Here is a 13,276-nt window from a genome sequence, read left to right as displayed (position 1 = left end):
ATTTAATTAAGTCCTAACCTCGAAGGTGACTTGCTTGGAGGTAGAATCTTTAAATGATTATGGTGAAAAAGTGAATTTTAGGGATGGAGTAGTCTCTGTATTTGTCTCTCCCTCACTCTTTCTCTCTCTCTCTATCTCTCTCTCTCTCTCTCTCTCTCTCTCTCTCTCTCTCTCTCTCTCTGTGTGTGTGTGTGTGAGAGAGAGTGTGTGTGTGTGTGTGAGTGTGTGTGTGTGTGAGAGAGAGAGAGAGAGAGAGATAGAGAGAGAGAGAGAGAGAGAGAGAGAGAGAGAGAGAGAGAGAGAGAGAGAGAGAGGGAGGGAGGAAGGGACTGGTTATCAAAATGGCAAAACTAGTGGTCTTATATGAAATATTTATTCTCTCCTTTCTCTTTCCCCACCCCACACTTTCTCTCCCATTCTCTTCTCTGTACTCCGCTATCCCGCTCTTTCCCTAGTCCTACCCAAGAACATCCAGGTAGATAAGCACACAGGAAGAAACCATTGACAAGACCTCACTGGGATCTGAACTGGAATATGGACTTGGGACTTCCAGCCTCTCAAACTCTGAGAAAATCAGCATTGATTAATCAAGGTATCCATCCTGTGCTTCTTGTTTTAGCAGCTGACATTGATTACTATAAAGCATTTCCCCAACAACCAAATATGACAGTTTTGAGGAGGAGATGGGATGAAATGAATATAAAACCTTCATAACCAATACCTAAATTTTTCTACTTTTGTAGCTTGTTTTCAACCACTGAGTTTCTGCCAAGTCCTAGTGTATTGGTCCCGAAATAGTGCCTGGCATTTTTGTATTGCACTTGGCCTCGGGCTGTTCTGTTTCCCCCAACATCTTTGTTATAATGTCAGGCTTCTGACGAACTGTGTGTGTTTGAGGCAAGATAGGAGGTGGCACATCATAAGATGCTCTTTCTCCTGGGCTGGGAGCCAGACTCAGAACAAGCCAAGAAAAGCTTGAGTACCTGTGACTCCTGCTGTCACCCAGGTCATTAAGATGTCACTGACTTCTGTGTTTCAACAAACCCACAACCCAAATGTTTTCCTGTCTTAGTTTGTGGAGTACAGGGTTTCTCTGACATGGAGGAAAATCTAAAACACCTTGTAATTTTATCCTGCTTTCAACCTATCATAATACTGACATGGTCTGTTTACATTGAGAGCATTCTGTCTCAGAAAGACAAACTGGAGTACCATATCATATATGTACACAAAACTCTCTGCAAAGAAAGTATTTTCACATAAAATTCTGTTTGTGATCTGTTTCCATTGTATCTAATGATATTAAAACTATTTATCCTTTAGCAAAGAGGACCAACACTTTTCATATTGTAATTACTGTATCTTCCTCAAACTACTTTTCCTTTCTATGAAAATGGGCAATTGGATGCAACATGACACTAAAATATCAAAAAATGTAAAGCATTTTGAGGAATTTTTCTTGTTCTTTATGAAATAATAATAATAATTATGAGTTTTGTGAACATTATTTTCAGATTTGTATTCAAATCCTAAACAATTAAAAAAATCGAAAATCGCCACACTTCTGTGTTTCCTGTGGATTTTTTCAAAAGAGAAGAGAAATGTGTTGAGAATGCTCAAACCCTCTAAACCCAGCAGATTTCTTTGTCTAACTCACCAAGTCCAAATTTAATATAATCAACTTTTTTATTCTAATCCAGTGTTTGATTTCATACCAGATGATATGTGGCAGATGAAGAATTAAGTACTACAAGACTCCCGAGTTCCCATTATTGTATGTCAGGTCACAGGCGCAGGCAATGAACTCTTTACACTATCTTAACCGAAGTTTGAATGGACAGAAATATGCAAGAGGGATATCTGATGAGACCAAGGAAGCCCGTTATTCTTTTCCTTTTCTCCTAAGATTACAGAGTCAGCACTTGGTTTGGAAGTGTGAAACGGAATCTATAGAAAACACAAAATAATGACATTTACTGAAATTTGGACACCCAAGTTTTCTCCATGAATGCTCAGGAACATATGAGGCATGTATGGCCTCCGACTCTAAGATTTCACAGACAAAAGGAACTTCATCAAAAATAACTCCAAACAGGGTTGATATGTGTCTTAGTTACTATTCTATTGCTGTGAGAAGACACCATGACCAAGGCAAATTACAAAAGAAAGAGTTTACTAGTGGCTTGCTTAAAATTTCAGAAGATGAGTTCATGACTATCGTGGTGAGGAACATGGCAGGCGAGAGGCGTGGCTCTGGAATAGGAGCTATGAGCTTACATCTTGAGACTACAACAACAAAGCAGAGAAAGACCTAACTGGGGATGGAGATAGTGCAGGAATTTTTTCACTCCCAAGCCCAGTGACACACCTCCTGCAACAAAGCTGTGCCTCCTAATCCTTCCCAAACATTTTCACCAATTGGGGACCAAAGCATTCACATATAGAAACCTAGAGGAACCATGTTTCCTCAAACCTCCACAGTGTGACAGCTTCAAGTCAACACTGGTGATGATACCAGTTAAATGAAAACATTTCATCTAATTGTATATTTCTGATAAAGAAGAAGTAAAGAATTACCGGTTTGCCAATAATTCACTTGAACTTGAGACTGTCTTTATAATTTTTTCTTTTTCAGTATTAGAAAAATCAGTTTTTTAATCTTTAGGATGGACTGTCTTATAATTCATACCTCATACTTAGAGAACAAAATGTACAGTTGCTTAAAGAGAAACCTAATTTTCCATCAAAATGATAAATTTTCCATATGTATGAAATTCAGAAATGTCTGTGATTGACTTTGTCTCATTTAAACAGTGAAATGAATAATTGGTATAATATTGGTATAAATGAGTTGATATGCTCAATATTTATATACTTGTATATATGTGACTATGTTAATGTAGTACTCAACCTACCAATGAATTTCAACACAATACATTCTTGTACAATCATAGTATTATCGTTAGAAGCAGAACTTTTTAATGTACAAAAATAGTAATAATGAAAGATAAATGTTGAATTGAGAAAATGTTTAACTTTGTGCAGCTATTTTACTTCTTAAAAGAAGTACTAACTGGTAGAGGCTAGTTATAGAGTAGACAGAGTATATTTCATGTTGGAACCCAAGCATGCAGAAATCTGAGTACTGCAGTGCCAAGCATAAACTCTTCCTAATGTTGGGGCTTTATACTCTCAGATTAGCGCATCTCTCAGTCCCCGTCAGAGAAGCTTATTCTTGTTCTAGACCACGATTAATACAGAGACTCAGAGCTGGTCGACACAGAGGCAATAAAAAAATTGGAGTGCCCAGCTCTAAAATGGCCATTTTTAGATCTTTTTTGTTTGACGTGAGGTATTAATCAAGCCTAAGGTGTGACCCTAAAATCATCTAATATAACTAATTTATAGCTGTAGTTTAGAAAAATAAGTATAAAGAAGTACTAACGTTGCATTTGGACCTTTTATACTCACTCCTCACAAGGCTGGGAGATCAAGGCTGTGAAGATTCTCAGATCCAGAAGTATTGGGTATCTGGAGCAACAGCAAGTTTTCTGGACATGCCAGGACCTTTTGATGTGTGGGCTCACAGACGCTGTGATAATACTGAGCCAGTGAAAATGCATAGGTGAGGGGATGCCTTACACGTTCCTCCTCCGAGCTGGGAAGGCAATGCCAACTGATGGCTGCTGAGGAGATGAGGGCGTTTCTTCTTCCTGAGAACTTATAGATCCACTAGATGACTCTACACTCCTGTGCATGCAGATAGTACTAGGGCTATTCAATGCATTTAAAAAGAGTGAGAGATCACATGAAGTTGTAAGGGGAAAGTGGCAGGGAATGCGGGATTGGAGGCAAGGGAATGGGAGTATATTTAATTATATATATGTACGTGTATGTATATGTGTATATGTATATGTATATAATTATCAATAAAATACTGTTAAATTAAAATATTTATGTTATTTTAAAAGAAAGGTAGTAAAAGGTTCAAATATAAAGTTAATACTTCTTTATGCTTAATTTTTAGACTACAGATATAAATTAGTTATGTTTGATGATTTTTAGGGTCACACCTTTGGATCGATTAGTACTTTAAGTTAAACAGAAAAGATATTTAAATAGGCCCATGATGGAAGAGAACACAGGATACAGATGACAAGAAAAACAGTTCTACCCAAGTGTCAGAGCAATTTCTGAATGGCTTCAAGCTAATTTTTACTCAAAGAGTACATGCGTTTCAAATTTACAGGGTTTCCTTGGCTGAAGATAATCATTCATTCTAATGGAAATGTACCACCTTCATCGCGGATCAGAAATTTCAGAGGAAAACCATCAGCATCTTGACAAGATGGCAGGTATGTGGTTGTTTCCTGAGAGATATAACATGGAGAACCTGTCAGCATGTGCCCATCAAAGATGCTGAGCTTGAGCCAAGACAATACAAAACTGTAAGTGCAGGAATGGGGCTTTGGAGGTCTCTAGTTCATACACAGAAATTATTCAAGGTCATTTTATCTTTTGAAGATCGGTGAGACTTCTCTAGGGTTCTGGTGAAGTCTGCTTGGAAATAGTCTCCTCCCATGTGAGAATAAAAAACACATTAAAAAAAAAACCAAAACTCTACAACATGTCTCTAAAGAGGGAGGAGATAGTCCTCACTTGATGCCAGAGATAAGTTCCTCTCATATTTACCACCTAGTACCAGAGAGTTCTCTCCCATTGGCCAATGATTCAATTTTACATCATGTGTTGCTGGGGGTGAGCTTTGAGTTCTCAGAAGCTCAAGCCAAGCCTGGTGGCTCTGTCTCATCCTGCTGCCTGCAGATCCAGATATAGAATTCTTAGTTACATCTCCAGCACCAGGTCTAACTGCATGCTGCCTTGCCTCTTGCCATGAAAATAATGGACTAAGCCTCTGAGCTATAAGTCAGCCCCAATTAAATGTTTTTCCTTATAACTGTTGCTGTAGTCGTGATGCCTTTTCAGAACAATAGAAAGCCAAAGTAAAAAGTAGTATCTAGAACTCAGTGGAGAACTAACCAAGCTGAACTAATGAGTTCCAAAATCACTGACAGATCATGTCACACACACACACACACACACACACACACACACACACACACATACACACACAAGAATTGTTGAAGAGCAATTGAGTAAGATGTTCTACCTATAGTCTGCACACCGTACACATACACACACTAAAATAAAATAACAATAATACTTTCTGGCACACAGTAAGAGAGTATCTGGATTCGCCCAGAAAGTCTGTGCTTTCAGACCAGACTCCCAAATGATGTGCCACTTGGACCATCAGATAACCTGTGGCACAGGCCTGGAAAGGCTGCAGTGTGATCACCCAGAACATAGACAATGTTTGGAGGCGGTGCTTGTGGCAAAAGTTCCTTTCTGGCCCACAGTAAGAGAATCTAAATCCAGCCAAAAAGGCTGTGATCCTGGGCCAGACACCCAGGTACTCTGGCACCTAGACCAGCAGGTAACCGAAGGCATAGACCTAGTGAGGTTGGGCACTGAGTACCCAGAACACGGGGATCGCTTGTTGCTGGTGCTTGTGGCAAAGGTTCCTTTCAGGCCCACAATAAGGGAGTACCCAGATCTGCTGGAAAAGTCTGTGCTCCCAGACCAGATGTACAGGCACCCTGACACTTGGGCCAGCAGATAACCTGGGGCACTGTCGCACCTTACCTCGACCAGCAAGGAAGACACGACCCGGGGAAGATCTTCTTTGAGCAGTTTATTCAGAAACCTTGTACAAGCTTCTTCTTCAGCTTCTGTTTCTGACTCCACTCCCGGGGGAGGGAAGGGAGCAGGCTAAATACTCTAGACTGGCAAACCATAAGCTGCCACGCCGGCAATGCAGATAGGTTGTAACCATGCGGAAGTTAAGGAGCCAGGCAAGTGCGTCCAAATAAGGAGTTGTTTATCGCAGGGAGCTCTCCCCATCGGGAAGGAGGAGAGCAGAGGTCTGCGCCATCTTTGGGGCAGGGCACAGCGCAGCTCCCTACAGGGCACAGGTCTGAGGAGGCTGCACCTTGAGCATCCAGAACACAGACAACGCTTGAAGGCAGTGCTTGTGGCAAATGTTCCTTTCTGACCCACAGTAAGAGAGCATCTGGAGGAAGCATCCAGATCCACAATGCCCAGAAAGGCTTTGCTGGTGAACTGGACACCAAGGAGCTCTTCCACTTACACCAGCAGGTAACCTGGGGCACAGACCTAGTGAGGTTGTGCAGTGAGTACCCAGAGCACAGAGAGTGCTTAGAGGCAGTGCCCAGGACTGTGTGAGAGAGAATCTTGATCTGCCTGGGGAAGGCAGTTCTGGAATATCAGCTCCATGGTCACTTTTACACCTGGACCAGAGGTGAACCTGACACAAAGGCCCAGGGAGGACACACCATGAGATCTCAGTGAGCAGAGAGTGATGTACTCACTGGAAAATAGTGCATTTTGGCCTAGAGAAAGAGCATGATACCCACCACTAGTATTCAAGACCAGTGGGCAAAGGACCCAGCTCCCAGAGCAGCCTCACAAGAGCTCCCCCACTTGAGCCCACAAAGACAACTGAGTACCTGCTACCAGAACTCACTGCTGGCCCTAAAAAGGTGAACATTCAAAAGCAATTATCTTCCTGAGCCCTCGGGCCTTAGATTCAGAGGAGAGACAGGTGCCAGTCACTGACAACAAGACCACATATAACCACAAACAACAAGATGGCAAGAGGAAAAGGAAAGAACTTAAGCAATGAAAACCAAGACAACATGGCAACATCAGAACCCAGTTCTCCCATCACAGCAAGCAGTGGATTGCCAAACATGCCAGAGAAAGAAGACTCAGACATGAAATCATACCTCAAGATGATGATGGGGATCTTCAAGAAGAACATGAATAATTCCCTTAAACAAGTATGGGAGGACAACAATAAACAAATAGAAGCTTTTAAAGAAGAAACACTAAAATCACTCAAAGAACTACAGGAAAGCACAACCAAAGAGAAGAAGGAATTGAATATGGAAATAGAAACAATAAGGAAAAAGAAAAAATAGAGACAACCATGGGTATGGAAAACCTAAACAAGAAATCAGGACTCACAGACGCAAGCATCTCAAACAGACTACAAGAGATGGAAGAGAAAATCTCAGGGGCTAAAGACAACATTGGAAATACAGAAAAAATATTCAGCGAAGATGTAAAAACCAAAAATCTCCTAACCCAAAATGTCCAGGAGATCCAGGACACAATGAGCATACCAAACCTAAGACCAAACCTAAGGATAATAGGAATAGAAGAGGGCGAAGAATATAAACTAAGAGGCACAGTAAATATCTTCAACAAAATCATAGAAGAAAACTTCCCTACACGTAAGGATGAGATGACCATGAACATAAAAGAAGCCTACAAAACTCCAAATAGATTTGACCAGAAAAAAATTCTTCCAGACACATAATAGTCAAAAAGCCAAGTGTTCAAAACAAATAAATAATACTAAAAGCAATAAATGGAAAAGGTCCTGTAACATAAAAAGGCAGACCAATTAGAATTACATCCAACTTCTGAACAGAGACTATGAAAGGTAGAAGATCCTGGAAAGACATCATACAGACCCTAAGAGAACACAAATGTCAGCCCAGGCTAATATACCCATCAAAACTCTCAATCACCATAGATGGAGAGACTAAGATATTCTAGGACAAAACTAAATTTACATAGTATCTGACCACAAATCCAACCCTACAAAGAATAATAGATAGAAAACCTAACACAAGGAGGGCAACTACATCCTAGAAAAAGCAAAAAAAATAATAAATAACTGAGCAAGAAAAGCAAAAGAACAAATACACACAGACATAATTCTACCTCAAAAAAAGCAAAAATAGCAGGAAACAGCAACAACTATTCCTTAATACCTGTCAACATAAATGGACCCAATTCCCCAATAGAGAGACATAGATTATTAGATGGATACATAAACAGAATCCAGCATTTTGCTGCATACAGGAAACTCATCTCAGAGACAAAGACAGACACTATCTCAGAGTTAAAGGCTAGGGAAAAAAATCTTCCAAGTAAATGTCCCCAAGAAACAAGCTGAAGTAGCCATTCTAATATTGAATACATTAGATTTTCAACCAAAATTTAGCAAAAAAAAAAATAAGGAAGGACACTCTTTACTCACCACAGGGAAAATTTATCAGCATGAATTCTCAATACTTAACATATATGCTCCAAATACAAGAGCACCCACATTCATAATAAAACCCTACTAAAGCTCAAAACACACATTGCACCACAACAATAATAGTGGGAGACTTCAACACCCCACTCTCATTAATGGACAGATCATGGAAACAGAAAATGAACACAGACTCAGTGAAACTAGCAGAGGTTTTGAATCAATTAGAATTAACAGACATCTACAGAACATATCATCCTAAAACAAAAGAATATATCTTCTTCTCACCACCACAGGACACCTTCTCCAAAACTGACCATATAGTCAATCACAAAACAAGCCTAAATATATATAAGAAGATTGAAATATTTCCATGCATTCTATCAGATCACCATTGACTAAGGTTGGTCTTTTATAACAACAAAAACAAGAAAATGCTCATAAACACATAGAAGCTAAATAATGCTCTATTAAATGATAGCAGGGTCAAAGAAGAATTAAAGAAAGAAATTAAGGATTTTTTTAGAACTTAATGAAAATGAAAGTACAACATACTCAAACCTCTGGGATGCAATGAAAGCAGTACTAAGAGGGAAAAAAAATCATAGATCATAGTGCCTCCACAAACAAACTGGATAAAGCACACACTCGCAACTGGGCAGCACAGTTGAAAGCTCTAGAAGAAAAAGAAGCAGATACACCCAAGAGGAGTAGAGAGCAAGAAATTATCAAACTCAGAGCAAAAATTAACCAAATAGAAATAAAAAGAACCATTCAAAGAATCAACAAAACCAAGATCTGATTCCTTAAGATAATTAACAAGATTAATAAACCCTTAACCAGACTAACTAGAGGGCAAAGAGAGAGTATCCAAATTAACAAAATCAGAAATGAAAGTGGAAACATAACAACTGAAACTGAATAAATTCAAGAAATCATCAGATCCTACTACAAAAGCCTATACTCAACAAAACTGGAAAATCTGGAGGAAATGGATGAATTCCTAGACAGAGACCAGACCCCAAAGTTAAACAAGTACCTGGTAAACCATCTAAAAAGACCATAACACCTAAAGAAATAGAAGCAGTCACGAAACGCCTTTCAATCAAAAGAAAAAAAAAAAAAAAAAAAAAAAAAAAAAAAAAACCCTGACCATATGGGTTCAGTGCAGAATTCTATAAGGCATTTAGTGACAACCTAATACCAATACTCTCCAAACTATTCCACAAAATAGAGTCAGATGGAATACAAACCATCTCATTTTTAAAGCCACAATAACCCTCATTCCTAAATCACACAAAGACCCTACAAGGAAAGAGAACATTAGACTAATCTCACTAATGAAAATTGATGCAAAAATAATCAACAAAATTCTTGCAAACTGAATCCAAGAACATATCAAAACAATCATTCACCATGATCAAGTAGGCTTCATCCCTGGTATGTAGGAATGGTTTAATATAGGGAAATCCATCAATGTAATCCACCATACAAACCAACTCAAAGAAAAAAAACACATGGACAATTCACGGGATGTTGAGAAAGCATTTGACAAAATTCAACACACTTTCATGTTAAAAGTCTTGGAAAGAGCAAAAATTCAAGGTTCATACTTAAACATAAAAAAGCAATATACAGTAAACAAATATCCAACATCAAAATAAATGGTGAGAAACTTGAAACAATCCCATTAAATCAGGGACTAGACAAGGCTGCCCACTCCCCCCCCCCAACCTATTCAACTTAGTATTGGAAGTCCTGGCAAGAGCAATTAGACAGCAAAAGGAATCAAAGGACTACAAATTGAAAAGGAAGAAATAAAAATATTACTACTTGCAGATGACAGGATAGTATAATTAAGTAACCCTAAATATTCCACCAGAGAACTTTTACAGCTAATAAATAACATCAGCAAAGAGGCTGGATATAAAATTAACTCAAACAAATCAGTAGCCTTCTTCTACTCAAAGGATAAACATGCTGAGAAAGAAATTAGAAAAAAAAAGATACCCTTCACAATAGTTACAAACTATATGAAATACCTTGGTGTTACTCTAAATAAGCAAGTGAAGAACCTGCATGACAAGAACTTCAAATCTATGAAGAAGGAAATTGAAGAAGATCTCAGAAGATAAAGAGATCTCCCATGATCATGGATTGGAAGGATCAACATTTAAAAAATGGCCATCTTACCCAAAGCAATCTACAGATTCAATTCAACCCCCATAAAATTCCAACTCAATTCTTCATAGAGTTGGAAAGTGCAATTTTCAAATTCATTTGGAGTAACAAATAAACCTAGAGTACTGAAATCCATCTTCTATAACAAGAAAACTTCTGCGGGAATCACCATCCCTGACCTCAACCTATATACAAGGCAATTGTGTTAAAAACCACATGGTACAGGTACAGAGATAGGCAGGTTGATCAATGGAAGAGAATAGAAGAATCAGAAAATAACCCTCAAACATATGATCATGTGCTTTTTGACAAAGGAACTGAAAACATTCAATGGAAAAAGGACAGCCTCTTTAACAAATGTTGTTGGCTCAATTGGCACTCAGCATGCAGAAAAATGAAAATAGACGCTTTCTTATCTCCTTGTACAAAGCACAAGTGCAAGTGGATCAAAGATCTCCACATTAAACCATGTACACTGAAACTATTAGAAGAGAAAGTAGAGAAAACCTTAGAAAACATGGGCACAGGGAAAATTTTCCTGAACAGAACACCAATGGTTTGTGCTCAAAGGCCAAGGATGGACAAATGGGACTTAATGGGAGTGAAAAGATTCTGTAAGGCTAAGGTCACTGTCAACAAATCAAAATGGCAACCTACAGAGTGGGAGAAGATCTTTACCAACCCCACATCAGATAGAGGCCTAATATCCAAGGTATAAAAAGAACTCAAGAAGTTAGACACCAGAGAATCAAACAACCCTATTAAAAATTGGGTACAGAGCTAAACAAAAAGTTCTCAATTGAGGAATATAGAATGGCTGAGAAACATCTAAGGAAGTGCTCAACATCCTTACCCAGCAAATCAAATGGAAATCAAAACAACCCTGAGATTCCATCTCACACCAGTCAGATTGGTCAAGATCCAAAACTCAGATGACAGCAGATGCTGGTGAGGCTGTGGAGAAAGAGGAACACTTCTCCACTGCTGGTGGGGTTGTAAACTGGTACAACCACTCTGGAAATCAGTCTGGTGATTGCTCAGAAAATTGGACATATTACTACCTGAAGATCCAGCTATTCCACTTCTGGGCATATACCCCAGAGACACTCCAATATACAGCAAAGACTCATGTACCACAATGCTCATAGCAGCCCTACTTTTAATAGCCAGAAGCTGGAAAGAAACCAGATGTCCTTCAGTAGATAAATGTATAGAGAAATTCTGGTATATTTACACAATGGTGTACTACTCAGCTATCAGAAACAATGACTTTTTGAAATTCCTACGAAAATGGATGCATCTAGAGAATATCATCCTGAGTGAGGTTACCCAGTCACAAAAGATCAGATATAATATGCAGTCACTGATAATTGTATACTATTCCCAGAATGCTCAGAATACCCCAGAAACAACTCACAGGACATATGAAGCTCAAGAATAACAAAGGCCAAAAAGTAAAGCCTCAGTCCTTCTTAGGAAAAAATAAATAAATGGATAGCACCCTCTCAGAGTGTGGTACACCTGGGCCTTAAATCATTATTAATCCAAGAGGTAACAATATAGTCTAGTGGCAATTTTTGGTATTCAATAATCATTATGTTTAATCTATACCCACCAAGAAAACTCTGTTTCCATGTTATTCTCTGTTCTACATGTTCTACTTTATGTTTATGGTAACTGGTAGGTTTCAATGCATGCTATCAAACCTCTAAAAGAATGAAGTACTGCTGGGAGTGAAGCAAGGGGGATGCAGAGCAGTTAGCTGGCGCAGATCCTGCCGACCGAAGTGAATTTCCTTTTGTGCTTCAGGCAGCACGTGGGCTCCAGCGCTGAGTTTATGGAGGCTTGGTGGAAGTATGACACAGACAGAAGTGGCTACATCGAAGCAAATGAGCTCAAGGGATTCCTGTCCGACCTCCTGAAGAAGGCCAACCGGCCCTATAACGAACCTATGCTCTAGGAGTATACCCAAACCATCCTACGGATGTTTGACTTAAATAGAGACGGCAAATTGGGCCTCTCAGAGATGTCTAGACTCTTGCCTGTACAAGAAAACTTTCTGCTGGAATTTCAGGGTATGAAGCTGACCTCAGAAGAGTTCAATGCCATCTTTACATTTTATGACAAGGACGGAAGCGGCGACATCTATGAGAATGAGCTGGATGCCCTCCTGAAGGATCTGTATGAGAAGAACAAGAAGGAGATGAACATCCAACAGCTCACCACCTACAGGAAGAGTGTCATGTCCTTGGCTGAGGCAGGGAAGCTCTACAGAAAGGACCTTGAGATTGTGCTCTGCAGTGAGCCCCCCATGTAAAGGGGCGAAGGGATGGAGGGCTGCTTCTACACCTTCCCTAAACCCTGCCCCCACTGTCCTGACTCTCTTGAAACTTCTTCCCAGACCTCCCTACCCATGCAACCAGCACACACCAGCCTGTGGAGCAGGAAAGGAGAGATGGAGAGAGGATGGCTGGTAGCGTTCTTTTGAACTGCACCAGCCCAACCGTGACCTGATGGACAGTTGTGCCTGCGATGGGTCACCAGCCACATGGATGGTGGGTGGGGGAACAGGTGGAGCTTTCCTAGTCTCTTTGCTGTGATGCATGAGCTCTTTTGCTGTATGATTTAGGCTTCTGAGTCTAATGAAGTGGACTCCTTCCTCTTGCTGTATTGCCCCTCTTTATCCCCAGGCCACCGCTGACCCTGAATTTCCAGGTTCTGCCCACCAGCTTGCTAATGATATAGCTGTCTTCTCAGAGCTACTGTGAAGGGTGACTGCCCTCTTCTTGTGTTCTTGACTTGTGTGTTCCTTTTATCTTTGGGTTTCCCTGTCTTCTTGTTTACCAAAGAAGAGTTTACAGAGCATAAAGTGGACATGTTCTGCCGTTAAAAAAAAAAAGAATA

The 13,276-nt window shown here is 39.7% G+C and overlaps 1 pseudogene across 1 annotated transcript; it reads left to right on the top strand.

Moving 5' to 3' along the window:
- The first annotated feature begins 5,296 nt into the window (after positions 1-5,296).
- Positions 5,297-12,689, top strand: LOC308432646 (calretinin-like; annotated as a pseudogene). Its single transcript has 3 exons — positions 5,297-5,649; positions 6,123-6,219; positions 12,135-12,689. The product of its transcript is annotated as a calretinin-like (transcript).
- Positions 12,690-13,276: the final 587 nt, after the last annotated feature.

This window comes from Micromys minutus (assembly GCF_963924665.1).
Source record: "Micromys minutus genome assembly, chromosome: 18".
NCBI classification, from domain to species: domain Eukaryota; kingdom Metazoa; phylum Chordata; class Mammalia; order Rodentia; family Muridae; genus Micromys; species Micromys minutus.
This window is presented reverse-complemented; position numbering and strand designations above follow the sequence as displayed.